General features: G+C 36.7%; 1 protein-coding gene and 1 long non-coding RNA gene across 2 annotated transcripts in view; one reads left to right on the forward strand and one right to left on the reverse strand.

Annotated features, from left to right (window-relative positions):
• tmem132e (transmembrane protein 132E) overlaps positions 1–26,252 on the reverse strand; it is a 497,444-nt gene that overhangs the window by 341,223 nt on the left and 129,969 nt on the right. The gene's annotated exons all lie outside the window — the stretch shown is intronic.
• On the forward strand, positions 9,563–11,356 carry LOC137071740 (uncharacterized). The gene is made up of 3 exons (XR_010904480.1): positions 9,563–9,710; positions 10,141–10,300; positions 10,470–11,356. It is a non-coding gene; the product is annotated as an uncharacterized lncRNA (long non-coding RNA).

Here is a 26,252-nt window from a genome sequence, read left to right on the forward strand (position 1 = left end):
GGCAACTGCATTTTAATTAACGGAAACATGTGAAATCATTTTTAATTTAATTACATACTGATCAGCTCATAAGTTGAAAGCAGCTTTCAGCTACATACTCAGAGGAAATAATGTTAATTATGTATTTTAAAGAATAATTCTCAAGCTTGCTACCAACGACAGTGTTATCTGCTGTCATTTATGATAAAGTGCCCAATTTATTCTATTTTAAAAGCTCTTAATTTTGTTTTCGAGGGTTTCCTACAATAGCTTTACATGCATCAAATGTCAACTTTAATTTTCTCATAATATACATTGCAGCATCACATCTTTTCTCACAATTTCTGAAATGTTTGATAAAAGATTCGGTCTCTCTAAATCCCTCTTATCCAAGAGCCTACTCTGCTCTGATTGGTCAGATGGCCCAGTTTGTGTGGATTGGTGTACCACTTACAGTGCATTCAGAAACGAAACAACCATTTGCATATCTGAATATCAGCTCCAGGGGCTTCCTCAGCACTTCAGTACGCAGTGGTATAAACATTAATGATGACATCGGTTTCACTGTATAAATCTGAATTCGAGTCCTTATCCTTTGAAAGTGTATGCAAAGTGGACTTGCTTTCACAGTGTAGAAAACAGCGTTGTGTCTACATGTCAAAAAACATGAACCAAACTCTACCAGGCCTCATCTACAACACAGCTACAGTGCTTGATTGTCAAAGGTCTGAGACGTTCATGTGCAGCCGGTGAAGACTGTAATCTTGCATTATGCAAATTAGTTTTCTAAAAATAAGCTTTGTTGAAAAAATTCCAAGTAACCAAGTAATATGATTGCAGATTAAGAAAGACATCTGCTGTTGTGTGCTGTGTATTACTTGTTATTGAAGAAACGTCCCACTGCTAATTAAAACGAATTTAAAGTGAAGAAGAACAGCATAGAGTATTCCCACACTCAACATTAATTTGGTATTTCTCTGTTCATAGAAAAGCAGAGATTTGTCCGTCTGGGCAGGAGGACGCTGTGCCCTTCTGTGCCTGCGCTGGTATAACAGGCAGCTCAGAGCCCACCTGTCTTTCTTCATTTCACCTGTGACATTTTGTTGTTTGTTTTCAGCAATTCTCTGTGGGGACTTTTTTTAATCACTGATGATCGGGTCAGAGAGCAAAGCTTTACATCAACCACCCGCTTCTGCCCCAAAAGCGCGCTCTCCCGCGCAGCGGCCCCAGCGGAGCCTCTACACGCTCACAGCTGTCACTCCTGTCTGGCCTGCATCTGACCTACTGCACGGAGGAGAAGGCAATAATCCCCTTCACTTGGGGCGGAGGGGCGAAAGAGCAGACGTATGCTGTGTGCAAGACCATCTGAGCGTCAGCGTGGGAGCACACAGGAGGTCTACTGGGGAAAGGTGATTGTTTTATAATAACGGGGATGTGTGTTGTGTAGTGATGAGTGATAAAACTATTATCACTCACGATTGTGCCAGTTTGTTCTAGGGACAGTTTCAGTCATGCTGTCTTGATGATAACTTTCACAGAGACAGAGCGGTGCACGTCATAATCTCAAAGCCACACCCACCGGGGGGGCAAACCAACCGTCTACATTGACTTTCTATTGCGTGAAGTGGCCTTCTTGTAATTTCTGACTTATTACAAAACAACGAACAATGTCTAAAAGCTGATATGTGACAAGGTGTACAGAAAACAAGCTAAAAATCCAGATGTTTTTGTAAGCTTTTGTAAACATGTAAGTTTTTAAAGACACAAAAGTGGATGCAGACAATTGAGTCAGAGCATGACATGTTATATTACACTGAGAACTACGTCCACTGGAGGGGAACCTAATCAGCGACAGGAAATAATATGATATAAAACTGACATGTTTTGTAAAAAATTCTAAAAAATGACAAATGTTTACTGCACATGGCGGTGCCTTTTATCATGTATTTTGCTGTGACATCAAGTAAATTTAAAAAAAAAAAAAATATATATATATATATATATATATATATATATATATATATATATATATATATATTCTCCATGGTAAGATTTTCATTGTGTTGTACATTATGTATATATAATTATGTAGCCTATATATGTACCAGTTGTGGAGTCTATATCTATATATATATATATATATATATATATATATATATATATATATATATATATATATATATATATATATATATATATATATATATATATATATCTGCAGGAATCCACAACTAGTGTAATTTTAACAGATTTTTGATCAGTTGAATATATATTTTATTTTATTATAAACATATTTTATTCACTGTAAACAAGCTTAATCCCTATTTTATACAAGTTTAGAATTACATTTTTCTTACCTCACTTTCAAATTGCTTGTTTTAAGTTAAAAAAAAAAAATCATTGCCTGACAAAATGTTGCGTCTTAAGCTGTTTTTACATTAAACAGGCACCTAGATTAAATTACACAAACAAAACAATTACTGTAAAACATAGTATGGCAAAGTATGTTTTGTTTTTCAGCAAACGAAGCAGCACATTAGACTGCATTTATTCTATAATTAATACAATGCCCCAATGCTCCCTAAGGCCAGATAATCACTGCTTCTCAAACTGTAAGAGCCCTGCTTGTGAAACTGATGCAAAAGTGTACATTTCTGCTGTGCATGCTAGAAAAAAAAATGAATGGAAAATGAAACAAGAGAAGATGATGAAAAACCTTTTAGCTCTTAAAATGTATGTGTCTGGGTACATTAGCTCTTGCTATCGTTTGCTTCTCAGGCTGTAATTTAAAGCAATGTGAGTCCTTTGGGGATGTGAAGATGCAAGGGAAACCCATCCTTAAAACCATCAGTTAGCAATTCCCTTTATTGTAGTTCATAATAAATTCTTTCTACTTTTTTAATGTGATTATTCCACAAAGTTTAGCAGCAACGAAGCAGAAGGGAATACATTTATCTTTAGTTAATCAGTCTGAGTTTAAGACCCCAAACCTACTTTTGTGGAATTAATTTAGTTTCTCCTGAGTAAAAACAGGGCTGGACTTAGTCTATACTGATGACCGTGATTAATTTCATATTATGCCACATATCATCTCCACCCCTGTCTTTAAATTAGCTCATTCAAATGAAACCAAGAGAGAAATCATGCAATATCACTCCAAACTTGCTGAATTTTCTACAACAGGCCTTTAAAGGGGACATATCATGAAAATGTTCCTCATGTTTAAGTGCTATAATTGGTCTCCAGTGCATCCACCAATCCAATCGTGAAAAAGGACAACCCATTAACTTTGTTTTGGTAAGCCTATCTTTACAAGCATATAAAAAAAACGAGCCGCTCCGATTTCTCTCCCCTTCTGACGTAGGAACGGATCATATTATAATATTACCGCCCCTTAATCTGCATGTTTCCACCCACGACACGTGTGTATATGAGTTTAAACCAAGCGGCAACCTCCCGTGATCTCTCTTGAAGCCAATACGGAAGTAATGTACACTGCAATTCATCGACTGGCCACTAAAGACAGGCTCCAGAAGGGAGCAGAATCTTATTGAGCCCCATGTTAAAATTCCCAACTTTACAGCAGAAAAAAACATGTTTACAGCCTAGTACAAATTCTGGTTTTGGCCTATACGGCTAATTTTGACCTTCATGACAACAGTGAAGGGGGTGAATATTTTTATAACTCATTCATTTGTGTTATATAAAGTCTTAAAGTTCTGCATAATTAAGGGCGTGGTTACTTTGGGTAACATGTGGATAGCCATTTATCCGCCGTCTATAGTCATTGTGTCACCTAAGCTCCGCCCACATCCTGCCTTTTTGGCCAATGTCTGTTATCAGGGAGTGACACGCGATGACTCTCTCGCTAGATGGCAAAGCCCAGCTCCCCCCTACTTCAAGCTTCAGAACTTCTTATCGGAATCCTATGGGTGACGTCACGGACACTATGTCCATATTTTTTTTACAGTCTATGGTTTAAACACAACAAAAATGTGAACGAGAAGTTACTCACGTGACTAGACGTCTGACAGCCAGTTGTCTGTGTGAGTGTGCTTCAGATGAGAAAACCATCCATTAGAAGTTTAAACTAATATAGCTTTAAAAAGCGTGGAAATAATGAACTTTAATAATGAAAGAAGGACTATGCTTCAGTGAGAGTGATCACGATATAGTAGATGTCTTTGGTATTTGGCAGAGAATGCGATTGGAGGCAGGGACTGTGTGGAGAGGGGGCGGCATGCAGAAACTCATTTGCATTTAAAGGCACACACGCGATTACAGCCTGTTCTTGACTGTAGTCAGAAATGGGTATTTGCAACATGGATTATTTTATACCAACATGGTACTGTAAGCTGAAAGTCCACAGACACATTCAGGGGACACATGAGATTACATATGGACATAAATGGACATAATAGGTCCCCTTTAAGAATCACTGATAGGCACTGTAACATGCTTTTGACTTTTAAACAGGCAAAACACAAGTACTCCAGTCTAACTTGCATCAAAAACTAAACTAAACAAATCATTGAGACCAGGATTAGTGTGTGTCGCACTCGCAAGACTCGCAACGGGGCGAGTGACATCAGGATGGTTGCTCTCCCTCGTGACACCAGTCAGCCGTCATGGCCTACTGTACGTTACGATGAACTTGAATGCACATTAGATAAAAGGCATTTAGGAGATTATACACACATTTTTTTCCAGCCTTAATTTGAGACCGGCCTTTATTTGTTCGTGCTGAACACGCCCCCGGCCACTATCAGAGGCCCGGCGTTTATTGACTACAGGCTTTTATTTGAGGAAATACGGTTTATTTGCCCAACTTTTTGTTATTGAATTGATGCGTTAGTATAATACAAAAACAAAAAGTTGGACAAATATAAATACAGGGTGACCGAATGCATCATTCAATGAATCTAATCACCATTCAGTTATTCTGTGACAGACGCCACTCGACACGACAATTCCTAGTCCTGTGTGTTAACTGGCTTACAGCACTGAAAACAAAAATAAATTGGAACAAGATTTTTTTGTTTGTTTGTTTGTTTTTTAAACATGTTAAAAATAAAATAAAATAAAAACATCCAAACCTGTCGTTAAAGACCATGCCTGGCATGACATTCAAGCACACAGTGGAAGTGAGGAAAAAATATGAAAACTTTGGTGTTTATTCAATTATATGTTTGACAATACACACTGTTCCAAGACATACTTTCAACAGGCTTATATTGATTGGTAAAAATGCACATCGGTACTTTATATTTTATATTACTAATTTATAAACATGAAATCCTCCATCGCTTTTGAGTTCAGCAGATGACTTAAGGGACCTGTTTAGATCCCTAAATTTGTTTAGGGCTAAATGGTCACTAAGGACTTTGTTGCAATGCATAACAAAACTTAAGGGAACTCTCAAGTAATTAAGGGAAAATCTTAAGGGACAGTCTTAAAGTTCCTTAAATGGACCGTGTTTATTTCTTGCAACCCATTTTTCACTGAGGATACCCATAGCATTATAACTAAGGGTTTTGTGGACTGCACACACTACAACAAACCTGAGGTAAACTTGAAAGTACAGTCACAACATGTACATCAATTGCTGTGACATGCTGGTGAGATCCAATCTAGAGAACCAACCAAGCTAGCCGATGTGAGGAGAAGAAATGTTCCAAAATGACATTGAATCCAGCTAAAACGTGGAGACATGTTGATTTTTCGGGCATACGTGTACCAGCTGTTTACTTGTGCAGGATAATCTCCTTATGCAAGATGCATACTGCTTGAAGATATCTTCGAAATCAATATACAGTCATACTTTGTGTTTCCCTAAACGCCTGGGGATTGCTGCTGACCTCTGTAATACTTTCCAGATTGTCAGTTTAGGTTAGAGTTTTCCATTTCATCTGCTTCGCATTGCAGCACTTAGGCTGCCTTCATTTGGTGATCAATCACAGCCACATAAAATGGCAAAGTGCAGTTTACTTTTTGGTTCAGTGGGCCAGCTGTAAACTGGCATAACACAGGGCAGGGGCCCCACCGCATACGGGCCAGGGTTACACCGGTTCACACAGCTCAACAAACGGTCTATATATATAATTAGTATTATTTTTTTGTCTGTGCGTGTGTTGAGAGGGGTAGCACTGTAAGCACTAGAGAACTGCAAAGACAACAAACTAAGCATTTGTCAAATCCAGAACATAAATTAGTGTCATTCTTTGTGATGTATTTTTAATTCAAACCATTGAAGGATTTTATGATAGTCCATATATATTTGATCAAAATTGAAATGGTCAAAACTCGTGTCTTTTTAAGTGAATAAATCATGCAAGTAGATAATGGACCTACTATCACTGCTGGTCACCACTAAAAAATAAATGGGCTAAACATAACCTTCCATTTTTAGAATATCAGACTCACATCTGACAAATCGAAAACTAACAATGCAGTAATAAAGTAATGCACAACGAAGCTTAAAGGTGCCCTAGAATGAAAAATTGAATTAACCTAGTGAAATAATACTGAGTTCAGTACATGGACATCACATACTGTGAGTCTCAAACACCATTGCCTCCTACTGCTTATCCAAATCTCGTGCATGAAAAACACCACGGAAAAATAAGTGATTCTCACCATAACACCAACCGTGACACAATCATTGGGGATCATTTGGGGGATCATACTAGCAAGATGCTAGTACTGTAACAATAGGAAACACAGAGTACCATACAAAAAAACTAAATAGTGTGTCTAATGACAAAGGGTAATATTATTTTGTATTACAAAATACAACCATAGATACGTTGCTCACAGATCGTTCACTTGATCCTTCAAGCAAACGTCACCTTTTCCACCATATAAGTTAAAACAACAGTCATTTGACAAGGCTACTTGTTTATTGGTGTTTTCAGATCATCCGCACAAAAGAGAGCTTGCATGCATATGGTTGCCAGATTGGACATGTTTAGGTAAAACACTGGATAGTATCATGTGTTCTTTTCACACAAAAGCTCTGTTTGGGGGATCTGAATTACTGAAATCTGGCAACCGCAAGCACGTGAGCTCTTTCTCGCCCGCAGATAATCTGAAAACACCAATAAACAAGTAAGCTGCATATTATCAATCTTTGAGATTTTCTGCTTAAAGTGTCATTCAGTCGGTCTGTGTTCAGTCTGGACAGTCAGGACTCACGAGCCGCTTCGCTGAACTGCTGTGAGCTGTGAGCGGCTGAAAAAAGCCAATCAGAGCAGAGCTCAACATTAATATTCATGACTCTTCCAAATAAGGCAAAAACAGAGCATTACATCCTAGGGACAATTTATAGGGTTGTAAATGGACCTGTAAAACTGTATCTGGACAATTTTTGCACTTAAAGAATCCACATACCCTCTATGTAGATATCAGATAATAATTTAACATATTGTTTCAACTCATTCTAGGGCAACTTTAATTCAATAAGCCACACTTGCAAGATATGCTGACAATAAAAAGGAGTCTGTGAAGACAATTTGACTATTTTCTCTTTTCTCTTAGTTTAACATGATATGCTCAGTGCTAACACAAAGTTGTTAAAGTGGCCCAGGCTGGAAAAAAATATTATTTTGACATAAAAACTCTAAATAATTAGGCAATTAGAACCTAGAGTTAAGAATAAGCCATTTTCAAGCATCTGCCAAATGTATAATGCAGAAAAACATAATTTAGTTCTGCTCTAATAAGTTACCAAACCCACACAGTTCGACTACTCCATCATTAAGAACTACTGTTAAAACTAGTGAAATTATAATTAGGAATGGATCAGAATGGGCAACTAGTTGTCAGCCTTAGGCCGTGTCCTCTAAAGCAAGGTCAGCGGAGCTCTGAATCACCCTAAAGTAAGGCATTTTTCAAAAGAATGTCTGGTGTTTTCACATGGCTAAAAACACTTTGGTGGACACACAGACTTATTGCTCAGGGCTTTCTTAAACTAATCGCCATTTGTGGTCATAACAAAAATTAAGTCACTTGTAGAGGAACAATCTTATGTCAGTTGTGTTCGTCTGCCTGGGTGAACACAGTGCAGCGTGCCACTGTTTGAGAAGAGTCCCGGTTTCACTGTTCACACGGCCTGCAAGAGAACCGTTTCTCAAGAGAACGAGTCCAAGAAAGACCACGTGGATCATATAAATCAGATGAGCGGTTTATGTTTTTTCATGGACATATTTCATATACTCTAGTGCTCTAAACATGTACAAGCTCCGTGTTCGCACACATATAAAATCATGTCTTCTTAAAATGAAATAAATGACAGCGGTACGTCTGATCATGAACGCAATGACCCGATGGACTATTCTGCTACACCGAAGACAGTGATGTAGACCGAAAATTCGATTTCTACTCTTTCTGAGTTAAACTGACATGTATCATTTGTTCAGAGACTAGTGATATTACTGGTTGTTGTCTCCCAACAGCATCATTTTGTGGAGCCTTGCAAACCTGTGTTGATTTTAGTGTGAAATGTTTCTACAATATTTACTCGTCATGACAGTAAAATACGGCACTATAAGTCAATCTTCTGCAGGATCTCCTCTCTCGATCAGTAGAAAATGTGTTTAACACCCACACTGTAAGCAATTGCTGTAAATTTACAGCCAAATTTCAACACTAAAATGCCGTTTTCTTGTTAAACAGTTTAATACTGTAGTTAGCAATGCATTGTGGGCTGCTTAATTTGGAGGAACAGGAAAGAGGCCCTAAACAGTATGCTAATGTTTTAAATTACAGTACACGACAGTATTTTTTGGAAACTGAGTGTTGACTGTGGAGTTTGGAGTACGTTCAGAAGTTTGATACAACAAATCGAGGCTACTGCTTTTGGACAATTTTCTTTAATGAAACCTAGAAATAATTTGCCATTAACTCTTGGGGAGACTTCAGGAAACATTATTTGGATAGGAGATTTTCCAGAAGAGGACACACAGTTTAGAGGACGTGCTGGATATCATCGAGTGTTCTTCATCAACCTCTATCGGGTCTTGCATCTACAAAATAAACGGTAATTGAAATTTTTTTCATTTCGCAAATAATTTTTGATATCAAACTGATGCTCAGGAGCTTATCTTGCTTGATATTTGAACATTTCATTTAACAGTGAGGCTCAGATTTGAATAGCCAAAACAATATTACTTTTGGGTGTTTTTTTGTTTAAATTTGGTAACATTTGCAGTAGAACTCCCCCAATACCTGTCAAAAATAAAATTGCTACCCATAATTTTTTGATTGCCAAATCTATTTAGCAGTTTGACTGTAGGTACTTAGCCTACCTCTTTTGCCTGTAGGTTGCTCTCACCTAGTGTTAACTAATTATTGACCTTTTATAATTTTTCTTCTTAAAAATCTTACCATGGTAAGAATAATGTATTTGTTCCCTACAGGTGTCTGCTACTTCAGCTGACATTGAGACAATTTAGTCTTCCTGCAAGTCCTAGTCTGATACTGCCTAGTATATTTCATTTAGATTCATTGATAGACACATTGTATATCATTTACACAAGGTAATATGTATGCTTTGAAGTTTCAGGTGCAACTGGGCAAGTCCCAGTTAAAGGTTGGATAATCATCTCTGAGGACCGTGTAATCTCTTAGGGCATCACACCAACATTTGCAATGGGGCTTGCTGCTGTATTTGGAACTACATTCAACCTTCAGTTTCAAGATGAGGGACCCTGCACTCTGGAATTCATTTAGAGGTAAAAACTCTTCATTACTTGTCATCATTATATGGATATATACAATTAAATTAATTTGTTTGTATTTTTTTCCGCATAAAATGGTATTAGTACTGTACATTTCAAGCCACACACATGGTATTTTGCTTGACTATACAGGCTTTATATACTAAATTGTAATAATTAAAAATATATATGTATGTATATAATTTTTTTAACTAAATATCCAAATAAATGTAATTATTTGCTTTGAAATAATCTGCATTGTAAAAAGTGCTATAGAAATAAAGTTGACTTGACTTTAATATAATTTAATTTGACGTCACTTTTATATGTCATTCAAGTCCACTCTATTTGTGCAATGAAGAAAGACAAAAAACAAAACAATTCATTGCATTTAACTGAAAGCATGTTGTTGCAACACTCTGATCTTAGACTATTTTGATTTCAGGTGCTTTGTTGGTATAAATCCAGAGAAAGGGACAAAGGCCAAAAGGAGCAAGGTTGTCTCCAAGAAGAACGGTATGATCGTCCAGAAGAAGTCTTTTGAGACACGTCGCCATGCTACTGAAGAATCTCCTTGACTTTCAATGGAACTTTGATATAAATCGGTGAGCTCTTTAATCTCGCTCTCTTTGTTTTGACAGTCTGGCATTACCACATTAAACCACAAGAGAACTGGTATTATTAACTTTTGTAAGCATTAGCTTGGAGTGTATACTGTACGTTCGTGATTTTACAGTTTATTTATTATTATGATTGTTTGTTGTTGTTTGACAGTGACAACACTGGAATAATACTGCAGAGAGGAACAGCGGCTACCAAAGTGATGGACATCTCTCCTGGATCCATATAAACTAAGATGTAAATACACAAGCTACCTCAAATGACTATTTTAAGCGGTAAAAATACGAGCCTACCTCACAGGACAATTTAAAGAGTAACCTGAAATGAAATAAACCCTAAAATGTTTTAATTGATGCATATTATTGATGCCTACTTTCAAAATGTTGTACTGTACTTTTTAGGTCTTCAAACTTATATGTTAAATTAAACTAGGTTTTAATTAACTAGGTTTTTCCCTTCATGTTTGGTAAGGGTTAGGGGCAGTCTCTGAGCAATTTAAAGGGTTAGTTCACACAAAAATGAAAATTAGCCCATGATTTCCTACCCTCAAGTCATCCTATGTGTATATGACATTATTCTTTCAGACGAATACAGTCAGAGTTACATTAATAAATGTCCTAGCTCTTCCAAGCTTTTAACGGCATTGTTGTTCTGTTTTTTTAAGTCCATAAAAGTGCACATATACATCATATAACTGCTCCACACGGCTCCGGCGGATTAAAAAGGGCCTTCTGAAGTGAATTATTGCGTTTGTGTCAGAAAAATATCCATATTTAAAATTTTATAAAGTAAATTATCTAGCTTCAGGCTAATCACCGTTATTATTCAGCTTATGAAAAAAGTGTAGCGCCTCTCGCAGTTCAAAACGCTTGCGCTATGTCTGACATTGCACACCAGTTACGCACGTCAGACGTAGTGTAAGCATTTTGAAATAAAAAGAAGAATCTAAAAGAAGAATGTCATATATACTGACTTGAAGGTTAGTAAATCATGGGCTGGGTGAACTAACTCTTCAAGTTTATTGCCATAGTCTATAACAGATACTACTAGGCTCTTTTTGCTACTAGAAATTTCGTAGAAATGCCCAAAAGGATTTTGTTTTATGTTATTTTTTTCCATTTTTTTGTATTCATGCTAAAATTGACATTGCTCTTTGGAATAAAGGTATTTGATTTTGAAGTTATTGCTTATTTTCCATAATATTCACAATAATGCATATCTTAAGCAATTGCCTATAGCCCTGAGAATACTGAAGTTAATTGCAATTAATATTGATTGCAACGAAGACTGATATTTTAGGAAACTGCTAAATTTATTGTGTTTCTAATACAGTAAAAAATAAAAAAACTTATTTAAAAAATGCAACATATTTCTGTGATTATTTGAAAATTATAATATATATTTATATATTGAAAATATATTGTTTAGGTTGTTACTTTAATTCTCACAGTTGTTTACTGTATTAGACTGTGAAATAATTTAACAGTGTGACTACAGACATATACAGCATTTCTGGTTTACAGACTACTACTGTAAAGTCATTTTACATATGAATACCGTAAAAATAACGGTATACTGCTGGCGTCTCTGCTGCCAGCTCTTTACTGTAAATTATAAAAATACAGAAATATACCGTTTTTCTAGTTTACAGACTACTACCGTAAAATAATTTTACATATGAATACCGTAAAAATAACGGTATACTGCTGGCGTCTCTGCTGCCAGCTCTTTACTGTAAATTATAAAAATACAGAAATATACCGTTTTTCTAGTTTACAGACTACTACCGTAAAATAATTTTACATATGAATACCGTAAAAATAACGGTATACTGCTGGCGTCTCTGCTGCCAGCTCTTTACTGTTATTTTACAGGGAAATTTTTTACAGTGTATTGCATGGGGGGAAAAAGTGTCATATGCTGTGAAACAGGTATAAATGTAAAAATACGTGATATACATTTTTGGTCATACCGCCCAGCACTAATTTAGCAATTGGAAAAGAAAAATCGCACAAAACGTATATCTGAAAAATATTCCATTCCAGGAATGCTGATCTACAGCCATATTAGTCTGAACTTTTGTTTCTTTATAGATAGGGATGAAAGACATAAGCCTTAATTTATTGGCAAATCAAACTTGACAACTTTAAATAAAAATTATTAATGTAGCTTAAAAAGGTAGGGTAGACATTTTTTATTATTCTGGTTGCAACTCTCAACACATCCTGATAGCAATGAATAAAAAGTGGTCTAAATATTAAAGCATAAACACATAGATATATCCTCTGTGAATGTCTCAGGACCAGTCCTGTCAACATATATATTTCCATAGTTTACGCACCTGCTCGCGAGAACATCACGTGCCATCAGAACATTCCATAAGGACATGGAATGTCCTTTTTGCATTTCTATCTCAACAATATCAATGGCGAAATGAATCTGCAGCAGTCAGGTGGTACAAGCAAGAGCTCTGTAAGTTGTTTACACTTACAGACGGTCTATTCACACCAAGTGCAAACACCGCGCCTTGTTGGCAAGTGCTATTTGCACTAGCTCTGCCTAACAATGCTTGGCTGTGCCAAACAAGATAAAAAATACAATTAAAAATGCCCATATTTCAGCATCCTCAGTAGCACAATCAATCACAATAGCAGGATCAACACTGGTTTGAATCTGCCTTTTGCAGAGCTTCTCTCTTTTCTCATCACAAACAAGAAAATGTTCTAAATGTGGAAATAAAGAGCCTAACAAAATGTTTAATTATAATAAAAGCATTTATTTGCTAGGGTTGGGGATAGGTGTAGGTAGGGCTTTTAGTGTTCATCCATTTATTAATTTAAATAAAAATAATAATTTACACTGTTATTATTGCATCCTGTTAATGTACAACAATACTGAGGTGCAAATAGTATGTATTAGTTAAAAAGTATAAATTATATGTAATTACTATTTATATCACAAAGAACTGCAACTTTATATGGTGTAAATTTAATATATCACTATTTCCACTTAGTAAATATAATCTTCAGCTATTTGCACTTAGTTGTGTAAAATCATCTATCGCTAAGAAAATATGTTGATTTCACTGAGTGTAAATAGAATGTAGTTGCCATAAACACTTGGTGTAAATAGCATCTATTTCTATTTGAACTTAGTGTAAAAAGCAATTATAATTAAGAAAATCTACTATTTTCACTGAGTTTTAATAACATCTATTTGATTTACACGGTGTCAATAGCATCTATCGCTATTTGCACTTGCAGAGTAAATATCAACTAGATTTTATTTACACTTATGCCGTGTGTCCACCAAAGCGTTTTTAGCCAGCAGAAAACGCTAGACGATAAGCTGAAAACGCCTCGCTGTGAGGGCTTGAGAGCGTTTTTTTTTTTCTCCTAAGTTGAGACTCTGCTTGTTGTTATGATACGGAAAATCCGCGGAAGTCTTTCTAATTTCACAGGTAGTTTGTTCCTGTATTGATTCTATATAAAATTGCAGATAAAATGTAAAGTATTTGCTCTGGCTTTTGTTTTAAATCATTTTATTCCGTTATTATTGCTTGTTGTCATCTGATGACGACATGCAGAATATGGCGGTTGGTCTGTGTTGTGTTTGTCCCGCCCCTCCTCCACTGTGATTGGATGGCTGGGCTAAAAGTGACAGTAATGAGCACAGCGTTTTACTCAAAGTTGAACATTCTTCAAGTCTCGGCGACCAGTAAAAAACGCTGAGCGATCAGCGCGTGAGCATGAAATACTCGCTCAGCGCCTCGGTGTGCTCCAGATGTTCTAAAAACGCGGCGCTCTCATCACAATTGAAAACACCAGCCAGTAGCATGAAAAAACGCTTTGGTGGACACAGGGCCTTAGTTCAAATAGCCACTGCCTCATTATTATTGTAATGTTATGTGCTTTGAGAGATGATGTAATTTAATGCCGTCTCATCCCGTGGCACTTCACAGACTCTGCTCTGGCTTTGCACGTTCATGTGTTTTGGAGGAGGCGTGGCTTTGGAGATGCACTGAAGGTAGGGAGGGATCTCATGCTTTCAAAGCTAGCTTGCTATTGCTAGCCTCTTCGTAATTGCCTACCCGTATCTTTAAGTACACATTTTTTTTTTTTTAAAGCATAATTTTACGTATTGGCTTTATTAATTTCAAACTAAAAATTCGTACTTGAAATTCTCCGTAAACTAAATATGGGCCAGGTCTTGCGGTCAACATTCAAGCTCACCAGAGGAAAGCTTAAGCGCTGAACATTTGGCCTCTATACAGCAGTGTTAATTAAAATTGAACACACTCACCCCCATTAAACTTTTACTCTCAATTACGTGACATTTCCAGCCATTCTCAAGCTGTTTGTGACCAGTGTTTACATATGTCTCATAATTACTTGACCACCACAATCTTCATCCCGTTTTGTTTGCTCAAATGGATTTCAATTGGCTGGAAAAAATGTGGTGTCTTCCTTGATTATTTCATGGCACATTTATTAGGTGCCGTAAAAGCTAAAGAAATCCTACAGACAGTAAGATAACATTACTAAGATGGTCCTTTGGGTTTTTGTTCTCTGAGAGAGACAATTCACCATGATTATTTTCACCATGTTATTCAATATTCAGTAATGCAATAAAAATGGCTGCAGCATGTGGTCACGGTTTCATTCAAGGGAAAAACAAAAGAATTTATGAATGCAGTATTCTTCTCAGTGACAATTCAAAAGAGAGATTGCCATGTATTATGTGAGATGTCAATTTCAATGAAGGAAAATGAATAAAACACTAATTGCTTAGATGGTAAAAAAGTTAAAGAGGTGAATTAACTGTTGAGGGAAAAGTTTGTAATCCCTTGGATTTAAGAGTTTAAACCCAACCATTACAACAACAGTGACAAAGCAGTGACTCTTCTACCTAAATGAGAAGAGAAAGCGTGGTTTTGTGCACTTTCATTAGTCTGCCAGTGAGATAGCACAGCAAACACCTGTTTTTGGGACTGAGCTGCTGATCTGACATCCAATAAACCACAGATGAGATCACACTTACGAAACTTTCTGTGACACACAAGATTCTGTATTTTTAAATGTATTAATAGACATAGGCCTAGACTCTCTCCCATTTTGACAATGTTTTCGTCTGTTTTTGTACATTGTTGTCCTGTTAACATTAAGGCCGTGTGTCCACCAAAGTGTTTTTAGCTAGCTGAAAATGCTAGGCGCTCTGCTGAAAACGCCTCGCATTGAGTGCTTGAGAGCATTTTGGAGGGCAGCGTTTTTCTTCTTCATTTGAAACTCTTTGCTTGTTATGATACGGAAATGTTACTACTTTCACAGGTAGTATTTGCTCTGGCTCTTGTTTTAAACCCTTTTGTTCCGTTATTATTGTTTGTTGTCATCTGTTGACGTTGTACACGCAGAATGTGGTGATTGGGTGGTGTTGTATTTGTCCCGCCCCTTCTCCACTTTGATTGGACGGCTGGGTGAAAAGTGACAATGATGAGGGCTGAATTTTACTTAAAGTTGAACATCTACTGTCGGTGACCAGTAAAAACGCCAAGCTCAGTGCTTGAGCGTGAAATACTCGCTCAGTGCATCGTTGCGCTTCAGGCGTTCTAAAAATGCGGTGCTCCCATTGAAAACAATTGAAAACGCCAGACAGCTGCATGAAAAAAAAACGCTTTGGTGGACACACGGCCTAAGTCTGAGAAAGGTTCCTACTGTCCTACAAGCAGCACTCAGGGCATGAAACATGAGAAAGAAACATTTTGTTTCTTTCATCAACCTCATACTAGCCTTTTTACCTTATAAGATGGAAGCCTATTTCTGCCCCAGAATGGACAAAAAAATGTATTGTAACTTTATTTAGCCCAGTTGTGAATTTATTTTTCAGAATTGTTACTACATATCTCAGAATGATTTAGAATCACACAATTTTAGGGGTGTCCCCGAATAGTCGAAGATTCGATGCATCGATATGCGGAGCCTGATTCGACCACCGATCTCACGGTCGAATCTCCGTGGGTGTTATGAAACGAGGATCATACCATTTTGGCAATATGGGGTGCTCAATATTTTAAAGATGTGTCGCGGCGCTGAGCTGAGCATCGGTGTGCGTCCCCTTTAAGGGCACTGAGCTTCGTACCTCGCCTTTAAAATTAGAACACGTTCAATGAGTGTACACACCGGCGGAAGCATTCAGCGCCTGTCCGCGGCCACTCGGGAAGTTGTTTAAAATCCTGCCGCACCACAGAGCGCTTTCGTGCAGCTAATCTGTCAGTCAATTCAAAATTGAGCTCGCGTGTATATAATGTGCGCATCAGGTGGCGGTGTGAGTGAGATCCTGAGGCGCGCGGGGCTGAGCTTCGCGTACGTCTTCACCCGCTTTAGGCACAATCGGCTTCAGAACATGCATGTAAACGCACTCAAAGTGATCTTTTCCTCTCTAGGCAGGTATTTTTTTAGGTTTATTTATCAAAATGTTCTTTTATATATTTGTATATTATATAAATATATACAATCATTTCCGGTGGTTGAGAAGATTCCCCCTTTTTATGTTAAAGTGCTTTGGATGTCTAGAAAAGATAATAAATATTATTATTATCTGCAAAGAGCAGTAATGAAATCATGTGGTCCCCAAACTGGACACTCTCCGGCCCTTGGCTGCGTCAAGAAATTCTACCCATAAAAATGTATAGTCAGATGTTTTGTGAATGTGGCCCCAGAATGCAAATTTATATCTCACGGTTGTGAATTTGTTTCTCATAATAGCAGATATTTCAGAATGCAACTTTATATTTAACACATATGACTCATAACTGCGACTACATCTCTCAAATCTCACAATTGTTGACATTTTATCATAATTCATAATCTAGCTGCCCCCCTTTTTTTTCTTTCTTTTTTTATACAGTTTGCAGAAATTAGTCTTAAATCAGAATTTTTACTTGAGATGGTTACAGAAATATTTCACCCAATAATGAAAACGGACACCAATATTAACCCCTATGCTGTTATACTTTCAGGTGAAAACAAAGTGAGAATTTTTGAAGGATTTTTTTTAGAAATTATTTAATGATTCAGTGATTATCCTCCAAAGAGGACAGAAAATGTGGAATGAGAAAACTTAGAATGATCAGTTTGTGATGAACGACTGCTCTAATGTTCATGATGAAGAGTTAATAGATTTGACTAACAAAAGGAAACAAAGCAGGAAGCCTTGATGAAGCCCAGCCTCTATTTCTGCTTTGATCTGCCGCCCCCCAAGGGTCAGGCGCCAGTGATCGAGTGAGAATGCTGACAGGTGCAATCTGGCAACCGCTACACCAATGCTGAGTGTGCAAGGCTTGAAACCAACACCATGTGAAACTCGCTCAAAGAGATGTTTCAACATTAAGACCTTCACTATAGGTGAAGCTGCTCATCCTTTATCTGGTTGAGTCTCAGGAGCACAGATGCTCTTGTATATATCAGGTAATGGGCCCTGAGCTAATATGAAATAATGTGTGATCAAAACATTGACATTCATCTGACACAGTTAACAATGAATTGTTCAATTGTTTATAATGATCCCAAAAAATTAAGCCACACTTGGAAAGGTCTGAACGTCACTGCATTGAATACAACATATTAAGTGACATCTGCAAAGAAATGCAAAAATGCATTTTTGCAATTATTTTAATCAACTGATGTGTAAACACAAGTGTAGTTCATAATTTTAAAATATAGTTTAGGTAATTTCGAAGAGATTATTTAGAACATCCATTTAGAACATCTCCAAAGCCATGCCTCTTTCAAAACGTCATCATGTCTCAAAGCACATAGCATTACACTAATAATGAATGTAAACAGCTTTGAGTTCTCACACATGTACCTGACTGTTGCAGATTTTTTCGTAATAAATCATAAATCTGCAACTCTTCATATAACCTCACAGACCAAGCTTATGACGTGATGTCTGAGTGAGCAGGTGTGTGGAGGTATGGAAATACATATGTTGACAGGCAGGTAAGACATCCAATCATTACATTCAGACCTAATGCAATGGACAAACAACAACAACAACAAAAATAGTCCTGACACTTCCACAGAATATGTACCATGTTTTAACAATTAGACCACTTCTAGTATTGATTGCAATATCATGATGTGAAGAGAGTTTCAAACAGTATTAAAAATGCCTACTCTACTATTAACCATGAACATGATCAGTTGGGTCTAAAATACTCTAAACTGCCTTTCAGAGTATACATCTCAAATACATCAGTATAAATATAGTGTACATCTGTTAGTTTAATCTTAAATGGGAGTTACACTAACTTTTCTTGTCACTAAATGGAAATATTAGCCAATTTCACTGGAGATAAATGATGGCACAGGCACATTCTCTGACATTGGATGTTGCAGATAGCTTGAGTTAGCTAACACAAGTAATCATGAGAAACCTCAACACACATGACACTTCTTACTATAATGTCCATTTTATGTTTTGGTGAACTGGTGGTGAACTCGAATAAATCATCAGTATTAAAACAATAAAAGATCTGAAATGTATATACTATTTGATGGCCAAAAATGTTTGGCAGGTTGGCTGTATCCAGTTGTTGATGTCCATTTTATTTACGGATGTAATCATACCTCAAGATTCTTCTGCTACCGATTCAAACTTTAGAAACTATACCTTTTGTGACTATACTCTTGTATTCATCTGCCAGTAATTGTGAACCAGTAATCAAGCAATCAGCTGTCTAGCGTATGCATGCTTATATGAAAAAAATATTCACAGAAAGACTAACATTTCCTCTCAAGTTTTAATGCTTAATTTAAATTCAAATGATTTCCTCCACCCATCTATACTGTAAAAAGCATCCAAGAATCCTTCTTGATTTCCCCAGTCTGAATGTGAATCACATACAATAATTATTATACAGTCCTGAGAGTATTTTAGTGGAACTGAATGCAGGCTGGCAACAAAAAGAGATTTCTTTCACAGCACTCCAAACGTTTCTTTCCACTGAATCCCTGAAGTAACACTCATCAGCTCCAAAAGCAGAGTGATAAAAAAAAAATCCTTTACTAAAGCGCTTTGGAACTTTTAACCACAGAGAAAAACTGCCTGACAAGTGCTTTATCACTGCTTCTACCTTAAAATGAGATCAAGGAGAAACAACACTTAAAACATCTCAACCATACTGGAACATCTTGAGGATTCTCCCTGTTGATATGATTGCAACTGGTTTAGACTGACTGTTTGCTTAAGGCAAATTTCAACACCACGTACTTTGAAAGGACACTCATTTTAATGTCACTACAAATTCATTATCCACCAATTCCAAGTAAATTAACCACTAGGCTGCATGTCAAGGATTGTCAAAAGGCTGCTCTTGTACCATGGGAGTTTTGTTGTTTGTGTCAAGAGAAGGAAATAGAGAGAGATGTTCGCTGACATGATGGCAGTGTTTTCTGGCATAGAGCAGGATGTCAATGCCAAACTGATGGTGAGGTCTACCTGCAGTCAGCTGTCCCCTCACACCACAGTTCTTGTGCCCATGTATAATTTAGTCTGCAGTTCAGCTGTGCTGTCAAAATACTCCAAAGTTTCAGTTCATAAACAGTCTCTTTCCCCTTCGCCAACTCCGATTTGTTTTGAAAGCAGAGACTCGGGGTAGCCAGACAGCAGAAGTGCCACGCCAGAGGCTTCCAGTGGTATAGGTCTTATTGTCTTTCCCCTAGGAACACAACAGCCACGATAATAAAGCAATATAGGTCAACATAGGCCAAACAACAGAAACAGAAATGTATAAAAGCAGACATGTTTGCTCTTTAGATAAAAAAAGAAGAAGAAAACTCTCTTTTTTGCTTGAAGATTTTTGACCTGAATATATAGACCCTACTCCAAAGCTGTGTGGCAAAACTGCTGGGTCAAGACCTATAAATGGGACAGCGGCCTGTTCGCTACATGCTAAATGATAAAACCAATGTTAATTGCAAATAATGAAGCTAATCATATAATTGGACATGATGAGGACAGCAAAAGTAATAGAGCTTAACATTGTTTAAAAGAGCCATGAAAACGTGATCTACATCTTTAGCAAAAGGCTGAGCATCCAATCAAACACTACAGTACAAAGTGATCATTTGTCAAGCTAACTGAATTATGCGGATGTGAACATGAATAGTGTGAACCACTTAATTTATCATCAACAAAACTATGTAAGATAAAATAAATTCAAAAATATTCCTATTTAGCCTAGGTTGTACTTATGTACAATTGTTTACGAGTTGTTTACTAGTAGTAGTAGTAGTAGTAGTAGTAGTAATACTACTAATAATAAATGTATTGATGTTAGCTTCAGTTTAGTTTAGTGTCGAATTCGCACTAATAACAGCTATTAACTACAACTTTTTGCCTTAATAAACCCCTAATTACTGCTTATTAATAGTTAGTCAGGTGGTTGTTAAGTTTAGGTATTGTTTATGATTAAGGGACGCAGAATATGGTCATGCAGGCATATGTGCTTTATAAGTACTTATTAACAACTAATATCCTAATATGCTAATAAGCAAATAGTTAATAGTGAGAATTGGACCCTAAACTAAAGTGTTTATTTATTTGTTCACTTGAGAATACAGGAAGTGCAGAATTATTAGGCAAGTTGTATTTTTGAGGATTAATTTTATTATTGAACAACAATCATGTTCTCAATGAACACAAAAAACTCATTAATATCAAAGCTGAATATTTTTGGAAGTTTTAGTTTTTAGTTTTAGCTATTTTAGGGGGATATCTGTGTGTGCAGGTGACTATTACTGTGCATAATTATTAGGCAACTTAACAAAAAACTAATTTATACCCATTTCAATTATTTATTTTTACCAGTGAAACCAATATAACATCTCAACATTCACAAATATACATTTCTGACATTCAAAAACCAAACAAAAACAAATCAGTGACCAATATAGCCACCTTTCTTTGCAAGGACACTCAAAAGCCTGCCATCCATGGATTCTGTCAGTGTTTTGATCTGTTCACCATCAACATTGCGTGCAGCAGCAACCACAGCCTCCCAGACACTGTTCAGAGAGGTGTAATGTTTTCCCTCCTTGTAAATCGCACATTTGATGATGGACCACAGGTTCTCAATGGGGTTCAGATCAGGTGAACAAGGAGGCCATATCATTAGATTTTCTTCTTTTATACCCTTTCTTGCCAGCCACGCTGTGGAGTACTTGGACGCGTGTGATGGAGCATTGTCCTGTATGAAAATCATGTTTTTCTTGAAGGATGCAGAATTCTTCCTGTACCACTGCTTGAAGAAGGTGTCTTCCAGAAACTGGCAGTAGGACTGGGAGTTGAGCTTGACTCCATCCTCAACCCGAAAAGGCCCCACAAGCTCATCTTTGATGATACCAGGCCAAACCAGTACTCCACCTCCACCTTGCTGGCGTCTGAGTCGGACTGGAGCTCTCTCCCTCTCTCCCTATACCAATCCAGCCACGGGCCCATCCATCTGGCCCATCAAGACTCACTCTCATTTCATCAGTCCATAAAACCTTAGAAAAATCAGTCTTGAGATATTTCTTGGCCCAGTCTTGACGTTTCAGCTTGTGTGTCTTGTTCAGTGGTGGTCGACTTTCTGCCTTTCTTACCTTGGCCATGTCTCTGAGTATTGCACACCTTGTGCTTTTGGGCACTCCAGTGATGTTGCAGCTCTGAAATATGGCCAAACTGGTGGCAAGTGGCATCTTGGCAGCTGCACGCTTGACTTTTCTCAGTTCACGGGCAGTTATTTTGCACCTTGGTTTTTCCACACGCTTCTTGCGACCCTGTTGACTATTTTGAATGAAACGCTTGATTGTTCGATGATCACACTTCAGAAGCTTGGCTTTTTTAAGACTGCTGCATCCCTCTGCAATATATCTCACTATTTTTGACTTTTCTGAGCCTGTCAAGTCCTTCTTTTGACCCATTTTGCCAAAGGAAAGGAAGTTGCCTAATAATTATGCACACCTGATATAGGGTGTTGATGTCATTAGACCACACCCCTTCTCATTACAGAGATGCACATCACCTAATATGCTTGATTGGTAGTAGGCTTTCCAGCCTATACAGCTTGGAGTAAGACAACATGCATAACGAGGATGATGTGGTTAAAATACTCATTTGCCTAATAATTCTGCACTCCCTGTATATATAAAACTGTTAAATTATATAATGACATTTCTTACTAGTAATCAATTTCTAACAAATGATCTGTTAGTTAATGATTTTAATGAAAAATAAGGGACAGGAAAATTATTTGACCAAAAAATTATTTGCTTTATAACAGGCAAACTAGCCTAGAAATCTAGACGCAACCTAGCGACAGAAAATCTAATCTGCCGCGAGTGTCCTCTAGCAGCTCTCAATACACTTCTGAGCTGGAAAAACCAAACTCTGGTCGGGCCAATCACATCGTGTATAGAGTCGGTGGGCGGGCTCAACATAATTACAGCAGAGTTGTGTGCTTCTTGTAAACAAAGAAGCTGGCGAACGACGGTCTTTCGAACCGGGCCGTGACTCTGGAAGACTTGGAGTTAAGGTTTTCTTTGAGAAAAGAACAGCACTGATTATAATGCCAGGTGTAAATAGATTTGCGTCACCATCATTTACTCATGATTTAATTGACCAAAATTAATTAAGCAATTTGGGAATTTAAATGTTCTGCAAAGTTCGCCCAAAAGTAACAAACAACTCTAAACCACCTTAAGTAATTTGGGTAACACTTTATTTGGTAACACTTTATTTTGAGGTTCAGTTATTGACTATTAACTAGTTGCTTATTAGCATGCATTTTACTAGGCTATTGGCTGGTTATTATTACTTATAAAGCACATATTAATGCCTTATTCTGCATGACCTTATTCTACATCCCTTAATCCTATCCAATACCTAAACTTAAATGCTACAAAAACAACCTTACTAACTATTAATAAGCAGTAAATTAGGAGTTTATTGAGGCAAAAGTCGTAGTTAATACTGAATATGTGTTCCCCATACTAAAGTGTTAGCGTAATTTGTTTACCTCACTTCGTGACAGTTCTAAACATCACAAAAATACATTTGCATAATGCCTGGCTATGTTGTATGTTGTCTGTTAGTAACAACTTGACCAGCCCTCAAACGTCATTTTACTGACGACTGCTTCTCATCTGCTTCTTCACTGCTTTTGAGTTCAAAGCGGGATTCGCAAAACACTTGCTTTGGAAAGATGGGTCAGTACTCAGTTTACTTGGACCAGCTTGCTCCTCAGAATCCCAACCTGTAAGTATGAATAATTAGTGTTGTAAACATTTTCTACAGGGTGATCAAAATGCTTCGTTTTTGTGTGTGTGTGTGTGTGTGTGTGTGTGTCTTTATATTGTGTAACATGTTATTATTACATGATAGTGCTATCGTAATTTCCGTAAAAATAAGTAATCCTAGTTAGAAATTGGAAATTAACGCCCTCTCAAGTCAAAATTTGTATACGATGAGCTCATAATCACGACTTCAGAAGTCACACTTAAATGCACAGAAGTTTGCATTTAAACCTGTTGTTGGAGATCTCTAAAACAAAATCAGGAGCCTTTAAAAATCACATAATGTGTAATTTAATGCCATTTTATACCGTCTCTTGCCTGTCCTGTTTTCAGACATTTCTCATCATGATAGCAGTTTTCATTTTTGCATGAACTCTTCCTAGTTTTAGAGTTACCACGAAAATGTAGGTTTATTATTTTCTTTTTTTCTCATATGACATAAGCAGACATTTGCTGTAAAAGCTCAGTTAGTCATTCCTTGTCATCAGCTAAAGAGTTAGTGATGGCCTGAGAGTTGCCCTCATGCTCCACTAATGGCATGAGATCATTAGCTGTGTCAGTGCGGACAGAGTGGCAGCAAAGGTTTAAGCCACCATTAAGTCAGGCTAAATTTAGTCAAGCTAATGTACATCATATCCTATTGTGCTCAGCTATCTATTAGTGAAAGCAACTGTCAATCAAAGAAATATGGCCAAGCGCTCTAGTTAGTGTATTCCTGTCATGACCCTGTCACAAGATCACATACTCGGATAGAGCATCTTTTTATGGCAGGTGCATGAAGTACACCGAGGAAAATAATGCAGCTCCTGCAAGGGATTGTGGGTGAATAAAAACAACCCCTTCTTGTGGGATTGTGGGTGAATACAAAAAAAGGGCACATCTTCCATAGCAGAGATGAATATTTCAAATCTCCTGTGGTCCATTTACTTTGCTTACTCCAGGCCCACTGCAATTAATGTTTAAGGCAGCGTCACTTAAAATAAGTGGAACCAAGTTCCTCTTTCTCATCGGTGGAGACACAATCTATACAGCCATGTTTATAAAGAGAGAGAGAGAGAGAGAGAGAGAGAGAGCGAGAGAGCGAGAGAGAGAGCGAGAGAGAGAGAGAGAGAGAGAGAGAGAGAGAGAGAGAGCGAGAGAGCGAGAGAGCGAGAGAGAGAGAGAGAGAGAGAGAGAGAGAGAGAGAGAGAGAGAGAGAGAGAGAGAGAGAGAGAGAGAGAGAGAGAGAGAGAGAGAGAGCTGCAATTAATTAAGAAAGACCTGGGAAAGAGCAGCAGTAGAGATAGAATGGAAATCAATGAAAGAGTAATGGTTTCATTTTGGCATGGATCAATGGGCTGAAAAAGAATGCATTATGTCTGGTGTGACTTCAGCGCAGGGCACAGCTGTCAGTGGCAGGGGTGGCAAAACGTCACACACAAGCTTTCATTTGATATATTTAATAGGTAAAAGAGAAACGATGTGGGTTGGGTGATGTATTGAATATTCACAACACATTCGCAATGATTTTGCTGAACATAAATAATAAAGCAACATAAATATTGCAATGCTTTTAATGCTCTTTTGAAAAGAGAGACTACTTTCATGATCCCTTCTTCTCTCAAAACCAGAGTGTTAAGACAGACAGTGTCTTCGGTTTAAACTTCAGTAGCAGATATGTTGGTGATTTGATTCATATATGTGAATATGTGATTCAAAATGAGCTTGTGTCCTCACTCATCAGTGATGTTATTGTTAATTAAAACTAAAACTATTACAATTGTTTTCATTAATTGAAATTAAGCTGAAGTGAAATAAAATAACTTATTTTTTCAGTAGGTGCCATGGCAACATTTCTATAGACATAAAGTACTAAATGTACAAAAACTAAAATATATAGAAATATACTGTATAAACACAAAATGAATATAAATGAAAAAAGCACAAAATCGAAATAGAAAGTAATATATTAATAATTACAACTAGTATATTAATAATACAAGTACATAGATAATACAATATGTGACAGTGTATATACACTGTAAAAAATGATTTAGAAAATAAGTTACCTGGTTGCCGTAAAACTTTGAGTTCATTGAAAATAAAATTTTTAGTTAATACAATGAACATTTTTTGAGATTTCACAACCTTTATTAAAATATTATTAAAAGATTTTGTAAGCATATTGGGTAATTGTGTGTGTTTTATTTCTGATGACGCAGTGAAACAATAATGCTATTAATAATGCTAAATAATGCTATTTTCCTGATTTATCTAATTTTTTTTATGTGGTTCAGATGCAATAATATTTTGAGTTTCTATTTATTAAACAAATAAGGCAACCATTACTTACTTTTTTAAGTTAAACCAAAAAAAAAAACATTTTTGTACAGTGTATAAATGGAAATATATAGTTATAAATAAATATTATAAATCAAATTATTAAATTGTGCTTAATCACTATAATTATTATGCATATATAAATACACACTTATTTATATTTCAGAAACATTTGCATATATATATATATATATATATATATATATATATATACACACAAATATTTCATATTACAGTATACTATTAAACATTATTCTTTCTACTGTTTATTTAGTAAAAAAAA

The sequence above is a fragment of the Pseudorasbora parva genome, chromosome 3, assembly GCF_024679245.1.
Source record: "Pseudorasbora parva isolate DD20220531a chromosome 3, ASM2467924v1, whole genome shotgun sequence".
Taxonomy (NCBI): Eukaryota; Metazoa; Chordata; class Actinopteri; order Cypriniformes; family Gobionidae; genus Pseudorasbora; species Pseudorasbora parva.